The sequence below is a fragment of the Astatotilapia calliptera genome, chromosome 6 (assembly GCF_964374335.1).
Source record: "Astatotilapia calliptera chromosome 6, fAstCal68.1, whole genome shotgun sequence".
NCBI classification, from domain to species: Eukaryota; Metazoa; Chordata; class Actinopteri; order Cichliformes; family Cichlidae; genus Astatotilapia; species Astatotilapia calliptera.
Window position 1 is genome coordinate 7,974,384 of NC_137427.1, and position 18,250 is coordinate 7,992,633.

The 18,250-nt window shown below is 36.1% G+C and overlaps 1 long non-coding RNA gene across 2 annotated transcripts; it reads left to right on the forward strand.

The window, feature by feature from the left end:
• Positions 1 to 1,743: 1,743 nt before the first annotated feature.
• On the forward strand, positions 1,744 to 5,614 carry LOC113025504 (uncharacterized). 2 transcript variants are annotated; one of them, XR_013909607.1, is made up of 5 exons: positions 1,744 to 1,831; positions 2,530 to 2,595; positions 2,940 to 3,095; positions 3,547 to 3,639; positions 3,937 to 5,614. It is a non-coding gene; the product is annotated as an uncharacterized LOC113025504 (long non-coding RNA). The 2 variants fall into 2 exon arrangements; XR_013909608.1 differs by lacking the exon at positions 1,744 to 1,831 and adding an exon at positions 1,860 to 1,987.
• The last annotated feature ends 12,636 nt before the right edge of the window (positions 5,615 to 18,250 follow it).

Genomic DNA, 18,250 nt, shown 5'->3' on the forward strand with positions numbered 1-18,250 from the left:
TAGTTTATAATTCTCTCTTTTTTATATAAATGCAAGCCTTTAACTCTCAATGGTAGGTGGTGATGTGTGGGCATTGCGGAATATTTTTCATACTTTGCAGGAGCAAAGATCGTTATCTTTCATCTGATGCGAATAGAGCAGCAATCTTTGCATTAATTTGTATAAAATTGTTTTTCTGTTTGTCTTATCACTCATTCACCCAGAGGTCATTGCAAGTATTTTTAGGAGTTGGCGTCATAATTACTGCCTGACAATGAAAGACTGTTGTGCAGATCATAAACGGCCTTGGAGCCCAGCTCATTCAGTTTTGCAAACTTATTGTGCTGCTCACCTGCTCAAGTTTTAATACTTATTTTCTGACTCTCCTGTATTGAATCGTGACTTCTTTTCCCTTCGGGATGTTAGAGGTAAGCTTACTGAAGTTAAGTTAAAGCAAAAGCTAGTACAGGCAGGGGATAAATTGCATTTGGCAGGTGAGAGAACCCTAAGACCCTAAGGTGTAGCATTGCAGTCTAAGGGGGGAAACACTAAATAAGTCACATAACAATTTGTATTAGATTTTAATTTTTCTACATGTTGTGATCAGCTGACTTTTGCTGCTGGTGTTCATTGCGCTTTGCAGATTTATTCAATTTAATTCAATACGATATAAGCAGATATTTTAGGTACTATCATGGCTGACTTCCAACCCATAGATACTAAAACCTTTTGATGAGTAAATCTAAGCAGCATTATCATGTTAAATACATAGATTACATTAAAGAGACATTAATGTAACACTGCTCGTGTATTTCACAACCTGCTCTGCACTAGTTCCACATACTGTAAACTTCACCACAATGCTAAAAACTAACCACTACACAGGACTAACATCACTGTGGCTGACAGAGTTGGACCTAAATGCAAGACTCACAAGAAACATGAGGGATAAACTAAATTAAGCACAAAATTATGTGAATCCAAAAAAAAACAAGTACACACAAACCTAGAAATCAACAGGAAAAACATACTGCAAGGGAGAACGTGACAACGACTCAGGTAATATATACAAACATGGGATAATGAGAGGATAGGAAACAGGTGGGAACACAGCTGTAGCTAAAATAATGACTAGTGAGGAAGTAAAATTAGACTAAGATTAAAGGGAAGAACAGACACCAAAATAAAACAGGAAATGATGGACACTGAGACCCGGACTAAGAAACACAAGCTTGTTGGAGACAGAACCCTAGGCATGGAGACCAGAGAGAAGGAACATAGTAGAAATACACGAGGGGGTTAACAGTCTCTCATAAATAATACACAAATAATTGTACCGTAAACAGAAAAACCCAACATCAGCGAACAGAAAGCGAGTAGAAAACCATGAAACCAGAACTAGAGAATACATTTTTGGTGTATTTTAACAGATAGCTACTGTAGTGCAATTATAAGACACACACACTGTGTGACTGATATATAACGTCTTTTGCCTCACACTCAAAAAAATGAATGAGGTGGATTGTTCAGTGTATATTAATTATTTATTTTCATTTTACTTAAAATATATGTTTTTGTTAAGTTAACATATGTTTTTCTAATCAAGTCTACGTAATTGTGTCTATTATTCAACGTACATAATACTAATGTGTTACTTGATCGCATAACATTTAAGTTAAGTCAATTAGGATCGATATACCTTGTATATCCACAAGGTGGCAGTAATGCAAAAACAGTTGTAATGAAACCGCGCAGAACAAGAAGGTTTCACGGCTTGTGCCTGCTCATGCACAAGACTTCAAATTTAACTGAAAAAGGCTGTTTTGGCGCCAAGCTACTGTTTCTTTGAGAGGTAAGACCACTTTTTTCTTTGACTATGTTGTGTAGTATCTATATGTCCAGCATGGTTATATTTTGCGTTTGTCTTACAAGACATGTTATATCGTTTGCGTGCGCTTGTTTTACATTAGTTTTACTGGGTCCTGGACATGCTTATTTTGTGGACTGTGTAAGAAACATTTTTATTGTTTTTTGTTTTATTAAGGGATTAGCTACAGGGGTTCATGGGGTTATTCTTTCAAGGGGTTATTTTTCCATTTGCTTTCTTGGGATTCCTTTTCTGTAGTCCGAGAGTCGGAAATATCGAATAGGATAGCAAGGATAGCATAAAGTGACATTTAAAATCCAAAAAGTCAAGGGCGAAAGCCACTGTGACACCATTGTTCTGCTCTATCAGTAATCTGTATTATGTAAAAATGGTCTGTAAATACAGCATGTTTCCTAGCGGAGTTATACATATCAATGTAGTTATAAATTACAGTTTGTGAAAGTACACACTTACTTTTTTTAATAAAATTATTCAAGACATATGAGTGGACAGACAATGGAGGTCGACAGACCTGGTGATAATTGCTTCTATAGAAAGTTAGCACATGGCAGTGTCAATCTCTTGCTTTTCTTCTGAGTAGTATTTTATTTAGTTGTAATTCAAACAATAATTTGCTTCTTGAAATTAAGGAATTAATTTTTTTTTTTCTTTATAAATCTCAGATCCTGCCTTTACCTGCTCCCTCCTATACTGATGTGGTGTATGTGGTATTGCTGAGCTTGTATGTGGTATGTGAACTGTTATACTTTTAAAAACAAAACTGTTTTATAAGTTAAGTTTTCTTTTGTGACCCATCCCATGCCCCTGTTATTTCTTCTCCACATCTGAACCATGGTTGCAGTTCAAGGGCCTGAGGCATGAAATTCTTTTCAGATCAGCTGTGATCAATATTTTTTGGAACTTGATAAATAACAATAAAAGCTGTAATGGCTCCATTAGCATTTTGTGTAAATGTTTGTGTTAAAATTATAGCTTTAATGAGGTCTTACTACATTAGTTTTAGTTTGTATATGTGTACATATAGTATGTATATTTACAGTACAGTATGTTGTGTTTGTTGACATATTTTCAGGTGGAAGCAGAATATGTGAGGATTACTACTGCTGCACATGTTCCAAGGCTTTTTACACAACTTGACCAATACACTGACCAGCTCATAAAAGTCTTCAAGAAAAAAGGAGGCGTTGCAGGGAAGAAAATTAGACAAACTTTGGCCCCAGCCACACAGGTGTTTATTCTGTTGGTAGCAAAATATTATGGCTAATAAGATCATTTTCAAATTTAAACAGCTAGTGTATGGTAGCTGCACAGTGCACTTACATTTATATTAAGCAAGACAAAGTTTGGTACTCAAAACGTTGGAAAATTTAAATTACCTAAACATATGTAAAATCTGATCCCTTGATTTAGGTTAAACCAGAAGTGAATGTTTTTATGTTATGTTTTGAATGCAAAAAAGATGATGTATTAGTTTGTCTTTACCTCCATTATGGACATATATAATGTGGTGGAAACCCTGCCCAACAGGTTAACTATTCATGTCCATGTGATGATTAGTTGGTCTTGTGTACATGTCTATCTGTGCAGTGGATATGTCATTCATTTTGCGTATAATGTGAGTTTCTGTCATCCTAAAGTATATCTGTTTTCTCTTCCTGTATCTCTGCCACTCTCTACAGAAGGAAACCATTGAAAAGGGGAGGGAGTGTGTCCTCAGGGCACTACCTTTTTACCTGAATGAAGACCCAAGCATCCTCTTCAAAGAATAATTGGTTGGTAATTTTAGTTTAGTTTTTTATCTGTATTAAACCAAATTTTGAATAACTAATGTTGTTGCATGTTGTAATGTTGTTGTTGTTGTAATTTGCATGGAACCTGTTTAAATGTTTTGGGAAATCTTCTTGTATACCCAAACTATTTATATTTATCGTTGAATCTGTAGTCTAAAATAGTGGCGCACTGGGGTGCATGTTCCTAATATTGTGTTTACGTCATTAAAGGGTAGCTTTGGCCCTTTTTCTTTCTTTTTTTAAAACTGGATGCCATTTTTCTATGTTTTTGTGTCTAAGCTACAGCTGTTCAGAGGGAGCTGGAACAAATTACCCTTGCTATCTTTACCATCGAAAGAGCTGATGCCAGCACTCCTCCAGCCGATGTGGGTATAACCATCTAGTGTGTCCTGCATGACCTGGAAGACCTGGCCTCTGCATGTGCACTCTTAATGGGTGGGATATATGCACTGAATCTCAGTTAACCTCAAGACTGAAAGCTAAGAGACAATCAAAAGTATTGAGATTTAAAGGATTTAATTGAGAGATGATACTGCACCAGAAATGTTGAAGGGTGGTGTGTATATTAGCGTTCAAGGCATATTGTTATGAGGTGGAAATATGTTCATATTCAGTTTGTGTTACATTGTGTGCATTGTAAAGGTAATTGCAATACATACTAAAAATAAGGGTAAGTTAGGAGGTTGATCTGATATCCTCGTGTTGGTGTTGTTCCCAGATTATCATACTAAATGTTGTTCCAGGATCAACATTGCAAGTGACCAATCAGAATGTTGTGACGTCATACTTTTGCGACTTCGGGAAAAACCGGCGTAAAACAAAAAACTGTACTTAAGCTGCGTGAAACCGCCTCTGTCCGCCGATCAACTGACCCTAACCCTAACCGTAACCCTTTAATAAACAGTAAGCAGAATTGATATTGTCCTTGCAACATTGGAATTTCATAAATGCACGAATGGCTTGGAATAGAATAACGTCACAACAATGTGATTGGTCACTTGCAATGTTGAACCTGGAACAACATTTTCATGATGGTCTGGGAACAACACCAACACGAGGATATCAGATCATCCAAGTTGGGAATGCAGGATGAATGTATATTTTGTGGACTTTTAAAGACGAACAATTGTTTCCATGTTAAAATGTTTACATCTGAAGTTTTTTGCCCAAACACTGGTAAAATAAATGTTGACAGTGGCGATTGTTAAATGGTTACTGCTGTGCTGTTGCAAAAAAACTGAACGCTGACAAGCTGTTTTATTGTTAGACCATAATGTTGGCATGTTTTGTTAAAGTTTTATTTGGGATGGTGATGTAATTTTCTTTGATTGCTAATATCAGTGGACTATTTATTATTATTATCATTATTATTATTATTATTATTGTTGTTGTTGTTGTTACATTATTTTTTTTTTTTTTAATTGTGGCTGTTGAGGTGGACACTTCACTTTGCATTGTTAAAGGAAAGCACTTCATTGGCATTGTGTTACTGGACTGACCCTAAGCAATCATTGCAAATAGCAACTTTGCTATCCATTTTAGACACTAAAAGAAAAAAACACTCACAGACCTTACTAGCATCACATGTGCATAACTCAAGTGTCATCTTATCAATGTGTTATGTGATCTTCAATGCGTTTTTTTTCTCTTCTATTTCTGGTAGATACAGACATTTAATTTAAAGTCTTGATGTTGCATCTGTCTACATACTGTTAATTACTAACCCTAATGAGCTGTTGTGTTTTATTTTGGACTGGGTTTACACAAATGCTCACTGAATGTGTTGGCAATAAAATAAATTTAAAAAAATAAGTTGGATGTACTTAATTCATTTGTGTGGAACCTGTTGACAAAATAGATTTATGTAAAACTAATTAATAAAGCACAAGGTGGCTGAAAATATAATATTTGAATTAATCTAACTTAAATTTAACATTTTACTGCCACAAATAAGAAATGTGTTGAAGTAACTAATCTAAACTATCTAACCTGAAAATATATCATCTATGTTCATACAACATAACTTGATTTAGTTAGTTTTAAATATGTCTTGTTAATCTTAAGTAGTTTTTTTTAAATTAGATGAACTAAAGATTTTTGCTTTAAACTAACATAATTCAATTTCGTGGAACCTGTTGACAAAATAATTTTAATTAAAGTCAACGTTTCATTTTTTTGAGTGCATGTGTTGATGTCCCACTTCCACATGATCCTACTGTTATCACTCGCTCTGCATGCCAAACAAACTGCAATGGAGTGAACACAGAGAAACTTGGCTTTATCACATGCATTGTATACAGTATCTTATATTAAACATGGTACAGGCAGGTATAAAGACAACATATTGCTTTTACTTTAAACTTTCAGTACCAGAATTTCATCAGCCATTTTCACAATGTGTCATTAGCCCCTTTCAAACATGGACTCCTTGTCCTTAATCCAATAGCATCTAAACGTGCTGGTTTATTTTATGAAAGTGCCCCCTGGTCACTTTTACAAATAGCCCACGGTGCAAAATGACAAAATCTTCCTGACAGTTACGTTTATATATTGGTTTCAATGCTTTCTTACATTTTAAGTTTTTCCGCTCACAAAGAAATATAAGATTGCTTTGGACAATTCCCAAAGTATTATCATGAGGACAAAAAAGAAACATTTGTGACGCCGTCTTTTTCAGTCTTTACTTACACACAACATTGTCATGCAGGTATTTATGTACCAGGCAAACATCAGTTACTTTATTCATTATTCAAAATATATTATCCCTGACAGAGACTGGATCGATCAGGATCTGCCAGCAAATGCACTGCACTTCAGACGTGAGCTTTTAAACTGCCTTTTAATAACTGCCTAACAGGTTATCTTTTTTTAAAAAAAGGCTGATTTGTGTATTTCTTCCTATTACTGCATAAAATTTAGTAAGTGACTTTGCTCTGTGTAAAAACAGCTGCAAACTGCTGTGGGACTGAAAGGAAGAAGCAATGAGAGAGATTGACTTTTAAGTGACCTTTAAGTGACCTAATGACAGAATAGCATCACTTTAACAAAGCCCTTGTCATGTAATAGCAAGCAAAAAGATTGCTAATGGCTCTGATCCATTTAGGTGTCCCAAGTAATCCATATCAGCCGGTTGGTGCAATACCAAAGTCCCAGAGTCCACTATAACACTGAAATTAATTACAGCCTTGCAGCCATCATTAACATTATTAATTACACCTGTGCTTCTCTCACTGCCACACTTAAAATGGAAAAAGAGTCTTGCCAAATTACAGCAATCTATTTGCTTTTTTTATGCTTGAGAATTAACAGAAAATAAAAACTTGTACCTGAAAGTGTTCTGTACAACATTTCTTTATTGTCTTTTTCTGGGGTTTTTTATAGTTTATTTGATTTTCATCTGAATTTCGAAGAATCCACCAGACGCAAAACAATTTCCGTTAAACTACACAGAACTGCATCTTTGTGTTCTGTTTAGACATTTTGTTTACATCCACCAATCTGAAAATTTAATTAAGACATATTCTATCAATGTTTACTGCAGCTCAGGTATTTAACAGATGGCACAGTTCTTCAGATTTTTTTTTTTTGAATCAGTGTAAATAGAAAAAATGTCAAGGCAGAGACTGCATTTTCACTTAAATATACAGCGCAGCTGCTATGTCACTCTTAGCTGGCCTCTAGTGATTATTAATAAGGTATTAAGCTTTAATTCCTTTAGGGAAAGGGACCTGTGGCCTTGCAGTTATAGTTGATGTGCCCACATTCCAACCTACTGTACAGTTACTCAAACCTCCAGGGATAAAAGGTAAAGTTCCCTTTAAGGGCAGGGACCTCCAGCTCTTCTTTGTCTTATAGAGCTGTCATGGCTCATTCTCTCTGTGTGAGCTTCTTTCTTTTAATCTTCTCCTTCAATGTTCATCAACTATCTTCTTTCCTTTGATTGGGTGTCTTAACTTTCACTCTTTTTCCCAATTCTTTTGCACGCTTCTATCTCATATATGATATATATGGTCTAAAAGTGTTTGAATTATTTGTTTTCTATAATTAACCTGCAACAATCTTGAGAGATTAGACTGCCTGTGGTTCCTAAAGCCATTCTGATTTTCAGTGCGTGATAAAGTGAACTCAGATTAAAACAGCCTGATTTTGACATCAGACAACAGAAAGCCTTATTAACGTCATACCAAGGATTAATAATATAACAGAATCAAATGGCATCTCATTATGCAGAAGAACCATGTTCCAATTACTACAGTAGAGTGATTCTACAAAGCCACACTTTAATTAAACTGATTTATGGTGACAGGAAGAAATAACAGGAAATCATTAATAATTATGGAGTTTGTGAGATGTTGTAAAAATAGATTCAAGGATAAAGATGAGTGGCTTTTTAGCATCTCTTCTCTGTAGGTAGTTAATAGTACAGATAATGCTTCAAAAGCAATCTTCTTAGAAATCTTTCTACATATCTGTTTAGTGCAAGATTAACCATACAAAACAACTTTCTTTGTGAAAATACAAACATAAAAAGAATCTCTCTCCATGACCGCCATCAGCCTGTTTAAAGTGGAAACTTTGCACTCTACTGTATGTCCCGAGGCCAGACTTCATATAGGAATAATGCATCATGCAGGCAAATACCGCACGCAATGTTTACCACATGAGCGCACACAGAACAGCATGAAGAAGTTCATGCACAGAAACACAAAAAAATTGTGTGGTGAGCAAAACAAAGCGTGCATGTACTGTCTTGCAAAAATGACAGTAACGAGTCATAATATGATATTATTACAGATTAAAACCTTGAGATCTTGATAAATTGTTATGCACACATTCAAACAATATATCTTGTAACTGTAGGCGGAAAGAGTGAGCAGGTGTTAAATAGATGTGATTTTCTGAGGATCAAGTTTGCATAAAATTTACATCACTAATGTAAGCAGAGCTAATGCTACATTTGATATTTTCTAAAATGATGCAATTTAAAATAATTTGAAAAATTAATCTGTTGTTGAATAAAAGATGACATGATGCAAATCCCCTTCAACACTGGTTTTAACCCAACCATCTCCTTCAAGCTCATTTTGCTTTTACGAGTCCTTGGATTTGTATTGTAAATGTCCTTTCTTTTTGGCTAGAAATACTTATCCAAGTTATTATAAAGTTTCTTTTTAAGAACTTAAGAATTATGTGTATTTCCTCTTTGAGGAATCTCAATTTGATGTTGCTTTCTTTGCTACAAGTCCAGGAGCATTATGCCAAAAAGATTTTTCCAAAGGCAAAAAAAAAATTTTCCCAACTCTTTTTTCCCCAGCACTTACAACTTCTTGTGGTCATGCAATCAGTGTATTCTTACAAAAACATAGCACAGACATTGTATACAGATGACACATATACCAAGACACAATGTTGTTTCCTAGTAATGGAGGGCAAGCAATTTGCATTCATAGCCACTGGGGTATATGAATACATCAGTGCTTTGCAGAATCTGAGAATTCAACATTAAAAGGATTTAAAGTACCCTTAACATTATTACCCTATAAAAGATACAGATTAACACCTGTATATTATAAATAACTGCTATTTTCTATTACTGGGATCTTGCTTTAGAGACCTTTTTTTAAAAATTCAAGTATAGTTGTAAGCAGGCCCTGGGAAATCTGGCTCTGTCATCTACTGGCCACAAGTCCTCTTTCTTTCTTTCTTTCTTTCTTTCTTTCTTTCTTTCTTTCTTTCTTTCTTTCTTTCTTTCTTTCTTTCTTTCTTTCTTTCTTTCCACATGTGCATCACAGATTTTCAGTTACTCAGTGTATTGCAGAAGCTCACTAACCCATCAGTGACCCTCTATTTCTGAGCCCAGTCACTCACATTGACCTTTTCAGTTCGTCAAAGCTCTGCCATCTCCATCGCTCCTCAGCTTCCTTCTCTTCCTCTTCCTTTTGTGGGCACATTCATGGCTGGAGTGGCACTCGAAACCCTGCGTTTGAGGAGGAATATTTTATAGCATGGAGATTTTGAAAAGCCAACAAACCAGTTTCACTTTCTATTCTCTTCTTCATAGAAAGGTCATACAGAGATCCTAATTTAAAAAAATATATATCTTAAGTATTTACTTAAAATAAGAGGGAAAATAAATCCCAGTTGCTTGATACTGGTTCACTAGAAATAAATAAATAAATGAATATATGAGTTTTGAAATTTGACTGAAATCTTTTCTACTAATGTCTTTCTTTGAAGTCCAGTATTCAGGCTTGAAATGTGAATCCATTTATCTGCCTCCATTAAGAGACTAAAAGAGGTTACATAATTTGTGTAATTATATCATTAGGGTAGAGTCAAGATGTGAACCTGCAATTGTACAATACACAGTTTTTCCTGTTTGCTGCATCTTTCCCATATGCAGATACCCACAAAAAGATATAGCAGACATTGCATGAAATGTTGAAGGACAAATGGCGAAAAAGGAGCATAGCGTAAATGCAAAGTGTCTCGTGGGGAATACAGATACACTGAAATGTGCATACATAATGAATTACTGTTGAATTCACAAGAGAGTTGGCAAGACTCGGTAGGGTTGATTGCTGTAAATGACCTGAGAATGAAAAGCATTAAATTAGATTTGCACCATCTAAAGGCAAGGGAATTGAATGAGTAAGTAGGCGGGTTTGGTTAAATGATGAAATTCCAACTACCAAATATCTCGTCCTGCTATTTTTTGTTCCATGTTATTTTCTTTCTTCCCTCTGAATCCTCTGTTTTCATCTATATTTTTTAAAGGTCTTGTATTGCATTTAGTCATGTTTTCATGCATCTTGCCCTCAGTTCCACAGATCTCTTCATCCATCAATCACATGTGCATATTACACAACATACCAACATATACTTTTTGTGCACTCAGCACAGTTCAGAGAGAGTGAATGAAGCGAATTCAGCTGAGAAATATGCACACTTCTATTTACATCAGATTACACCGAAGGGAGCACAGCTAGAATTTTCCATCCACCTCATAGTGGTTGTAACAATTATTAGGAAAATTTCCAATGCACAAAATAGCTTAAATCAATTTTTATACTGACGTTAAGTTTTGAGTGCTTAACAAGCACTAAGCATGAATTGATCCAGAAAACAGTAAGACAGATCAATCAGGAAATTGAACTGTGTTCAATATTGGCATGACTTGTGTCACGGCTGCACAGCAGTCGTGTGGTGAATTGAGAAAAGGATCCAAGATGCAGGCACTGACTGGGGTGCGAGTGAATGTTTATTTGCAGAGGTGATAAGGTGACAAAAACAGGAGGAGCAGAGCGGGGAGTAAACCAACCTAAACTGGGGAAAACTAAAGAACTCAACTTAAACCAAACACGCACAGGAGGAGGAACAAAATACACAATGAAAGATGGCGGAGAGACACAGACTGACCACCGGGTTACACAGAATGATGCAGACAGACATGGCGTTAAACAGACGACGCGACAGAGAGCACAGGAAAACACAGGGCTTAAATACACGGGGAGTGATCAGGGAATGGGCCACAGGAGGGAGACACAGCTGGGAGCAATTAGGCTAACGAGACAGGGGAGAGGTAAAACTGAACACACTGACATGAGACATGAACTTTCAGAATAAAACAGGAAACTAACAGACACAGAGAACCAGACAGGACACTGAACTTGACAGGCAGACTCATGAGCAGACACAACACCATGGACAGACAGAGGGAACACAGAGAAGTGGGAGCAGGCAGGCAAAGAACAGAAACCTAACAAATGGCAAAATCACAACAGAATACACACTCGGAATGAACAAAAGCATAAGGAAACACAAAACGCTGAGTCCTCAGACTCAGGACCATGACAACTTGTACCATCTCAAATGTTTTATTGGCCACATGACTTCTTATATGTGAAAGAGGTTGCATCTAAATAGAAAGCCCCAGAAAGTTATTGACCTACTCTGCGGCTCCTCTCAGCTCTTGTAAGCTGTAGCTTATGTTTAAGCTCATTGATTTTGTTCATTAGCTCACAACATCCCTCTAGCCATTTTCATAATATCATTTATAACCACACTCAGCAAACAAAAATGTTTTCAGCGAAAAAGGGGGTTTAAGAGCCAAATGTCCTTTTTACCTGCCCAGCTCCAAGCGCCAGGCAGACAAAACTAGCAATTAGCTGGTACACAACTGGTTTATGATGTGTTCATTTGGCATTGATTGTTCTTCGTGCATATATATATATATATATATATATATATATATATGTATGTATGTATATGTTTCTAGATTTATGGCTGAAGGACATGTGCCAGCCGTAAGACTTGAGCATTTGTCCTGTCAGGTGGAGGACATATCGTTAATATTTCTCAGTGAAAGAGAGCATCTGTCATCTGCTGTGCAAGCTGCCTGACATTACACCTGCCTAAAGCAAAAACCAAACAGAACACAATGAAAAAAAAATCATAAATATGAGCTGGCTTTGTGAGAGGGCTGGATTGTGCTCAGACCATTAAAAGTTACTTTAATGGTCTGGGCTTGGTGAAATGCTCATTTGTGACATTTGTAAGCACATGTGCTTCTGTTCATAATAAGCACAGCCTAGCCAGGTAACCATGTTCTGTTGGCAAGCACAGAGTTGGTTACCATGTTCTACCTGTACAAACCAGAGAAAGTGAGCAGCAGGTACAGATGGCCAGTGGGAGTACATGGCACCATGCTGGAGACACACAAATGCATGCAAACAAACCATAGGGCCAAATTCAGATATTAAGCTCCTCTCAGCCTTTTTTGTTTTTTCAGATTAATCCTCAAATTTCAGCTCTATAATTACATTATGCACATGAATACATGGAAATAGAGGTGTTAAGTAAATTATTTTATTCTCATGATGCAGAGTGTGCCTCCCTTTATCCTCTGTTGAGCACGATCAGTTTTGTGGTGTAAGACAGCAAATCTGCATATTAATAAAGACAATAAAACGTGAATCAGGCACACAACTTAAAGTCTGTCATTAACTTTGCATGGATGTTAAAGGATAATCTGAATGATCCCCATTTTAGAAAACGCTTTACCAAACATGCTGTCGCTGCACACCTCCATCTTTCATCTCACACAAGTCAAATGAATTTTTAAGGAATACTCAAAGGCAATTTCAAGCCATGTGCACCGTGCCAAGAAATCATGCAAATGGGCAGAGCTGTATTGTATTCGGGGGGGGGGGGGAGGCAGACAAGTGTGGAAACCGATGATGGGTGGAAATACACAGAGCAATTAGATGATGTTAGAAACGTGTCAGGATGTTGCCATTTCAGGTATCATCAAAGCCAATTCAGACATAATATTATTCTGTATGTGACTGGCCGCAAAATTTCAGTGTGATGGTTTATAATTCAACAAGGACGATGAACCCAGTACAGTAACAACATCTCCTCTTTTTTTTTTCCAGCATTCCATCAATGGTCATTTTTTAAACCAGTCCATTTTGAGTCCAGTAGTTATAACATTAGCATTAAACAACCATGCAGTATATATAATCTATATAATCTAACTGGGAACTCACCTGACATCCACACCCTCATTATAGATTCTTATTCATTTACTCAAATGATTAAAGTCATTAGTCTGTAAAGCATGCACTCTTTCCAGGTGTCATAACCCTGATACGAGAGGCCCTGAGTTTCTTTGCTGTTTTAGCGTTCTCTTGAGATGGAACCCAAGGATTTAATACACAATTACTGCAGCAATTTAACATCACATTTCATATTGCTACTATCTTTACAAAAGGTGAAGTTGTGCTAGTGTAGAGCAGACAAATAGCTTCTGAGTACTATATACTGTTCGTCAAAATCTCTAATCTGAAAGACAAACTGTTTATTTGTGACTAAATCCTGAGCTTATAGGAGGCAAATCCTCAGTCATTTAATGTGAGAGTCAAAACTGAATGCAGCATTGTGAAGACTAAATGATAATTATTGCAATTATTAATTTAAAATTGTTTTCTCTTGGGCCCATTAAAGAGTTTAATCAAAGCATGTCCTGATAAATTCCCTGAACACATTTCTCAGGGGCGACATCCTGTGAACTAATTTGACATTTGTGAGCTTGCCATTTGATTCTGTTGCATTATTTAACCTTGATAAGATGTAATGAGGTCTCCTGTTGTCTAATAAGAGGATCAGGCTCCTTTAATCTGTTTCAATTTGATCCCTCAATGAGAATCTGAAACACATTAGACAGCACACAATATGGCCACTATCAGGTAGGAAATGTTTATTAACCTGTGGACAGCAGGACATGAACCCTTACATGCAGATAAGTGAGCAGTTAGTTACCCTCTGTTACCCTGTGGGGACATTTTGCTGGCATTTTTGGATCTGTTTGTATCTTTAGATGGACAGATCGCTGTATGTTTGTTTTGAGGGATCACCTCATGAGGCTGGACTCCTCCCGGATGACACTGTCTGTATATAAGGTGTCAGTGATTGCTTTGATGGGTGTGTGATTTACCAGATGTCAACCCAGTACACCTATGGGATATATTTGACCAGTGTGTTAAGACAACACTCTCCACAACGATCATCAAAACACCAAGTGAAGAAATAGCTTTTCACCCACTTGTGTTTATAATATATATTAATTTAAGTATGGCAGTCTATACTGTGTCTACTTTCAAATGTATTGAAATTTGTTCATAATATTCTGTCACTTCTGTGTCCAATATTTGTTTACTAGCTCTGTCTGGCGACAGTTTTGTACTCTGACCTTTAACAACGTGGGTTTTTTTTATAGTGGAGCAGGCTGTCTCACAATTATGACCAGAATACCAAATAGTAGATTTATAGTTGTCTGTGCTTCTGTTAAAAAAAAAATCACTTCATCTAAATTTGAAATAAAATTTTAGCTAACATCCTGTGTCACATCAGTGCTGGTAAGTGCATGTCCTATCTCATTTATCCTGTCCTTCACATTTCCCACTCTCCTTTTCTGTCAGTCTGTCTGTTTATAACACTGTCAATTTGCATGTGAAGGTGCAGCATAATATCTATATTTATATCAGTCACAAGCTGTTTTACCTCAAGACACAAACCTCTTCTTTGTTGTTGACTAGATAACTATTTCAATGGAATAAAAGTATCCATTCATCCTAAAAGCAGGGAAAACAGCTCTTAAAAGGGTACACAATTGTAATTTCTTTTCACATTTATTACAAGTCATAGCAAGAAGTGACACTGATGTGGTGCATTGTCAAAACATGAAATGCATTTTACCTCATTCAGTACTGAATTATCTTCTGATAGTAATGGTCAAGGAAAGTCCAGTGTTTTTACTGACTTTCTTTTCCCTTTCTGATGTTCAAACTGACAAACTGACTACAAGCATTAAATCCAAAGAAAATTCAATTGGGAAATATTGCAATGATTACTTTTATTTTACAGCAATTCAACAAAAACACGCTTAGTATTATATTTATAAATGGAAAATATGCTTTAAATATGCCTGTGCAGGTCATTCTGTGTAAACAGAATCTACAAACAAAACATAATTATACTGGAACAAAAACATATTCAGAGGGCTGGTAATAGCACCATCACATTAGAGTAAAAATAGTTTAACAACCTCCTTATGACTTGGGAAAATCAGTGATTGCCCAGGGATTCCAATGGATTTTTTCACATTGCTAGTAATTGTGGTGACTAGTCGCTCAGAGGTTGGTCCTGCAAAACCCTCAACATCCGGGCAACAACTTTCCATTTCAAGGTGATTGCACATGTTGACGGGTGGGAGAGCCCAACTCAAACTGACTGCAATCACTCCCAAACAGCTTGTTGTCTAATTTATAAACACAGCTTGCCAACACATTTTGAATCAGTCTACACCGATGACTGTAACTTATCAATGCATCTCTTTACAGACTCAACTGGCTATTTGCTTGTATAAAAGTAAGGTTTACAAGCACCTTTATGATTTTGGAGTTAAAGTGCCATTCTGCTGCAACTATTTTACTAGTGGAGGACTATCTAAGTAGTTAATCTGAATTTCTATCTATGTAGAAAGTGACAGATTTGTGACTTTCTTCAACTTCTCACACTTAATCACTTTATTATCACATACAGAATGGATGTAAAAACTGACTTGACACCATCTAATTCAGTGATAGCAGACTAACGACAGACTGATAGCAGACTCACGACCACTGTTGGTCAAGTTACTTGAAAAAAGTAATCAGTAACTAATTACAGATTACTTCCCAAAAAAATTAATCCCGTTACTTTACTGATTACTTATTTTCAAAAGTAATTAATTACTTAGTTACTTAGTTGCTTAGTTACTTTTTAAAAACACGATTTACAACCTGAATAGGTGATAAAGCGATATATCTTTCAGCCCAATTCTACTTTTTCTGCATATCCATCATACAAAATGTAATCAAATGGAAAAGTCTCTTTTTTAAAACTTGTTTTATCAGTTTTAATCTTTTAACTCTATGCATCAAGCAAAAATTTAATTATATGCAACATTCTCTGACTTGAAGAAATTAGTTTAACATTTAAACTATTTTCTGCGCATTCCAGCACATACAATTAAAATATTTTTTGTGTTTACACTCACTCTTTCAAATAGATGCAAGTAAAACACAGCAGAAAATAAATAAAGTCAAAGACTAGCGGTCCTGTTGCTCTATTTTCACCTGTAAAGCAGGAGTGGGGTAGGTGGGGGTGTGCTCTGGTGCAGGTGTGCCGCAGCAGTCAGTTGAAGAATCCGCGAGTTTCTCTGTGAATTTCTCATTACGTCGTAGCGCACTCGGTGCTTGTTTAGAGTTTTTTTTTTCGGTGTACAAAGAAGTTTTCTTCTCACACACAACGGACGCTAATGTTTTTGTCACTTTTTATGGAATCAAATTCCATAAAAAGTGCGTGCAGCTTTAAACGCTGCACGCTCATACTCTCTCCCGCACTCGATATATTATCCATTGTTAATCAGCGCACAGCTGTTGTCACGAACGTTGCACTCGCTTACGTCACTGTCAAGAGACATTCTCGCAAAAAAATCACGGTTTTAGTAACGCAGTAACGCAGCATTCTTACGGGAAAGTAATGGTAATCTAATTACCGTTTTTGCAATAGTAATCCCTTACTCGTTACTTGAAAAAGTAATCAGATTACAGTAAAGCGTTCATTACTGCCCATCTCTGCTCACAACAGATAGCAGACTCGCATGCTGATTCTGTCATATTGCTATTTTATCACCATCCCTGTTTTCAAAGACATAGAACATTTGAAATCAGCTGTTTTTAAGTTGTTGCTGTAATTTTAATCTTGATAAGGCCTCCAAACACTATTTTCTCTAATGTGACTGCAGCAAGTAACATTTACTTAACTCAGAAAGGGTATGTATGAATATGGTGTGCTCGCCAAAAGTTAAATGCAAAATATAACATTTATTTTGTTTTTCATTTTCTACCCGTGTACCAATACGTTCTTATACTTCTATATTAGAAACATATATCCTTCTGCTATTTATGCACCATTCAATTTCAGCAAACAAGCAGTTAATTTGTTGCACAAACATTTTTAGCTTCCTTTTGCACCTACCATCTTATTTGAATTTGCTCCTCTAATGTCTCCCAGTCAAATCAATGTGCATTGCTGTGCAACTAACCAACAACTGTACATCAAGACAAGCGGCCGTGTCATCAGACAAGAACACTCTCTCTTCTGAAATGAGAATGAGATTGTAGATTTACTCTGCAGAGTGGAGCATGTTCACTGGTGTTGAAAATACTGTCACCATCAAGACGGTTGATGTTCAAACCCGTGGATATCCAGGTTGTATCACATGTTTCTGGTTTATTGCCTAGTTTCAAATATGTCAAAAAACTAAAAGGGTTAATAATTTTCTGTAATATGTCACATTTCAAATACAGACTTCCCAACACTAGCTGCTTTGTACACATGAACACACTCGCTCTTCCTTTACTACAGTTATAGGGTGTCCCTCATGCTCTCATGCTTCCTACGTTTTTTTACTAATACAACATTTCTACAACCAAAGCAATTATGTATAATTTAGAAAGTACATATCTTTTTGACTTATTATGAATCCCACATTATTAACAAAGATTTGACTGAATAGTCTTCCAACACAACAAGGTTTGCAAAGTTTGTTAAACTGATTTTGCCCATCCTTTAGTAGGGCGATGAATGATATTCAGGTTTTAAAATCTTGTTCAACCGACATGACCTTCTGGTTCCAAATCAAATAAAATGCAGTAGCATTTATAAAATGCGCGTTTTTTATCACAAGAATGCAGCAAGAATAGGCTTCTGCTATAAAGTGACTGCGGGGGCTGTTGAAGGTTTTTAAGGCTATTTAAAACCTTCAGGTGGGTTTAAACTGTTTATAGCAATAACTAAAATTCCACATTGGGTTTTCATTTTGGTTAAGTGAGTATTCATAACAACTGGATCCAAATTTAATTGGAATCAAGTTGACCTTTGTTTTATTACATGCCTGCTAGTGTATGTATTGCTTATTTGATTTTTTTCTCTCCAGTTCCATTGTTAGTTTTGTAGATAGATGTTGCATAAAAATGTCTTGTGG